We start from the raw sequence: 4,037 nt of genomic DNA, 5'->3' as shown, positions 1-4,037 counted from the left end.
GAATCCACTCCATGTCACTAAAGACAACAACATTAATTACTATAACAAAGACAATCCTCCAACAACAGTATCAACAAACAATATTTTATGAATGGATACACTGGTAGGTAGGTATACTATGGAGGTGTGAGACGGTGTAAGGGAGCAAACACACTAACTGTAAATACAGATTTGGTTGTGGATATTTCTACATATATAATTGTAAGTGCTACATGTAGGTTAACATAGACAATAGTTCACACAAGGGGCATAGTTCTGAAAACTTCCTAGATATAACCAAACACCTCATAGGATGAAGTTCATAGTTTTGAAGGTAAAGGACCACAGACTCAGGTGGCATCTATATCAATTGGCACAATATAGTTTGTAAAGACAATCTTCTGCATCTTGTTTTGATGAATAGCATCTAGGGATCTAATAGCTCTCTAAGATACAGGTGGAGTCCTGGTGGAGTCCTGTAAGATAAATACTGGGGCCACAAGGTTGGTTTGAACTGTAAGGTCAGCAGTTCAACTCACCAGTCACTCCTCAGAAACTCTGTACAAGGTCGCTATGAGTTGGAACCAACTCAATGACACTTAACAACAAGAACAAGAAGAGATAACTATTGGTTTCTTCTCATGAAGAGCAAAAGAGAGTGAAGAAAACCAAAGACTCAAGGGACCAATCAACCCAAGGGACTAATGGACCACATGAACTACAGCCTCAAAGACTTCAAGACCAGAAAGACTAGATGATGCCTAGCTACAACTACCAATCCCTTTACCTGGGATTACAACACAGGGTCCTGGACAAAGCAGAAGAAAAATGCAGGACAAAAATTCACAAAAAACACTAGTGTAGAGGAACCCCTAAGATGGTGGCCCTAAGACACTCTTCTGACCTAAAACTGAAGCCATTTCTAGAGTTCACCTTTCATTGAAATAATAGACAAACCCATAAAATAAACAATTCTACCCAAGAGAAATGTGTTCCTTAGAATGATCAATTACACAAAATCAAAAGGACAGCATTTGCCCAAGAGCAAAAATGATAAAGGAGGAATGAAATGAAACAGGGAACTCAAGAGTGGAGAAGGAGGGATTACTAGCATATTGTGCAGAATGCAACCAACATCATGGAATGCTTTATGTACAAATTATTGAGTGGGTAACTAATTAGCTCTGTAAACTTCCATCTAAATCACAATGAAAAAAAAAAATTAACAAGTCAAAAAACACCTGTGATGGTTAAGTTTAAACTTGACTTGGCTATGATGTCAAGTTATTTGGCTAAACACTAATCCAGATGTTGCTGGTTGAGCTTGAACTGCTGAATTTGTGGTTCAAACTGACTTTACAGTCCAGTGCATAGGGGTAAATAAAGCATATTTCCTGGCCATGTATGGCCAAAGGAATGTATAGTGGGTTTAATACTGTCCTGTCAAAATCTATACTCTCCCAGAATTTTAGAATGTGATCTTATTTGGAAAAAGGGTACTTGCAGATAGAATTAATTAAGATGAGACCATAATGGATAAGGATGAATCCTAAATTCAATGACTGGTATCTTTAAAAGATGAAGAAAAGGCACATAGCTATGCATAGGGCATGTGAAGATGGAGACAGAGTCTGGAATGATTTTTAGAGCTACAAGACAAGAAATGTCAAATATTGCTGGGAGTCATAAAAAACTATGAAAAGGCAAAGTAGTATTCTCCCCTAGAGCCTTTAGAGGGAACATGGTACTGCCAAGTACTTTGGACTTCTAGTCTCTAAAACTGGAGTCCTAGTGTAGCACTGTGGGATAAAGCACTGAGCCACAATGTCAGTTTGAACCACAAGGTTGGCAGTTCAAACTCCCCAGCCATGCCTTGGAAACCCTATATATACAGGGTCGCTATGAATTGGAACTAACTTGACATCACAACAATAGCAACAACAACAGACTCTAGAACAGAGTCTTGGTATGGCAAGTACTGTAGGATAAGCACTGTACTACTAATCACAAGGTTGGCAGTTTAAACCCACCAATGACTCCTTGTAAACCCTATATAGGATTGATGTGAGTTGGAATCGACTCTACGGCACTTACCAACAACATTCTGTAGAACATGGTAGAATCAATTTCTGTTGTTTTAACCTAGCTCACTTGTAGTATTTTGTTAGAGTAGCTCTAGAAAACGAATACAGACAGTACGATATCATTGAACTTAGGGTTGCTATGAGTCAGTACCTACTCAATGGCACCTAACAACAACAATGAAGTATGGAGGAAGATCAAAATGTATTTTGCTTCACAAAGAGCCAAGTTGGAATGAGTGAAGTACATACAAAGCATAGTTAAAATGTAATTCTTAATTAAAAGGAGAAGTGAAATGGGAAATATAAAAGACTTATTTTAGAGTATGTTGCTGTTGTTGTTAAGCACCATCAAGTCGCCAACTCATAGTGACCCTGTACAGGGCTTCCAAGGTTGTAAATCTCTGTGGGAGCAGAAAGCCTCATCTTTCTCCTGTGGAGCAGCTGGTGGGCTCAAACCACCAACTTTATGGTTTGGAGCTTGTGCAGTGTTTACCCTATGCAGTAAATTACAGAAGGATTTTCTATATCAATATTAAAATACATCTTAAAAGGTAATGTGATATTCTTTTTTCTAGGCATTTCTTTTTTAAAGAAAATCTGCTCTCCTTTTGCTTATTATTTCTCCCTCATGTTTCTGTTTTTTCAAGGGGGTGTGGGTAGGACTAAGGTGTTAGTGTTAGGACTATGGCTAGGTCTAGGCTTGGCCTAGGACTTTGTTAGGTGCTAGGATTATAATTGAGACTAGGGTTAATATTAGGAATAGGAGTTATGCAAGGGCTAAGAGTAAGACTTGGTCTAGTTTTAGGTGATGGTTAGGTTTAGTACCAGTTTTTTTTCTGATTCCCTATTTTTAGGCTTGTAGGTTTGTTTTTGGTCCTGAATTGATGCTGTAGGATAAACATTGGACTGCTAACCATAAGGTTGGCAGTTCAAACATACCAGCTGCTCCTTGAAAACCCTATACAGGGTTGCTTTGAGATGGAACCAACTTGATTGCACTTGACAACAGGTTTGTTTTATTTTGAATACAAAGTGGTGCTGTAGGAGAAGCACAAGACTACTAACCACAAGGTTGGAGGTTCAAACCCACCAGGTGCTCCTTGGAAAACCTATATGGAGTAACTATGAGTGGGAACCAACTTGATGGCACGTGACATGGAATATATCTGGGTTGAGTTCTGGGTGATATTGTCATGTATATTAGTCTACTGTTGTTTGTTCTCTGTCCAAAGAACTCCATTTTTTTTTTTTTTGGTACAGTTGGTCTGGTTTTAGCAAATTCTTTTAATTTCTGTTTATTTGAAAATAAACTTATTTCACCATCATATTTGATGAGCAGTTTTGTTGGGTATATGATTCTTGGTTAGCAATTTTTTTTCTTTCAGAATGTTATATATGTCATTCCACGGTCTTTCCTCCTGAATGATTTTTGCTGAGAAATCAGAATTTAATCTTATTAGTTCATTTTTTGGGTAGCTTCATTTTTCTCGAGCTGCTCTCAAGATTATTTCCTTGTCTTTGGTTTTGAAAAGGTTGATTATAACATATGGTGATTTTCTTCTAAAGTTTATCCTGTTTAGAGTTTAACTTCTTGAATGGCTATCTTCTATCTTCTTATGTTTCATGGTCAGAGCCATTTTCTTGTAACAATTCTTGGACAATTTTCTCTATGGGCTTTTTGGGTTTGTTTGTTTTTTTGTCTCTCCCTGTTCTGGAATTCCAATCACACATATGCTATTCCTCTTGACAGTTTTCTTCAGATTTTTAATTTTTTTTTTCTGATTGTTCCTCTAACATCTGAATACAAAGATTTGCCTTCAAACTCAGCAATTCAGTCATCCATTGATTCAATTCTATTGCTTTGCTCTTTCAATATATGATTTCTGAATTCTTAGTATTAATCTTATAATTAATCTTACTATTATTAATACTCAAATTGCTGTTTTTGTATGGTTTCCAGTATTTCACTTCTTT

The sequence above is a fragment of the Chrysochloris asiatica genome, unplaced genomic scaffold (genome assembly GCF_000296735.1).
Source record: "Chrysochloris asiatica unplaced genomic scaffold, ChrAsi1.0 scaffold00199, whole genome shotgun sequence".
Classification (NCBI taxonomy): Eukaryota; Metazoa; Chordata; class Mammalia; order Afrosoricida; family Chrysochloridae; genus Chrysochloris; species Chrysochloris asiatica.
This window is presented reverse-complemented; position numbering follows the sequence as displayed.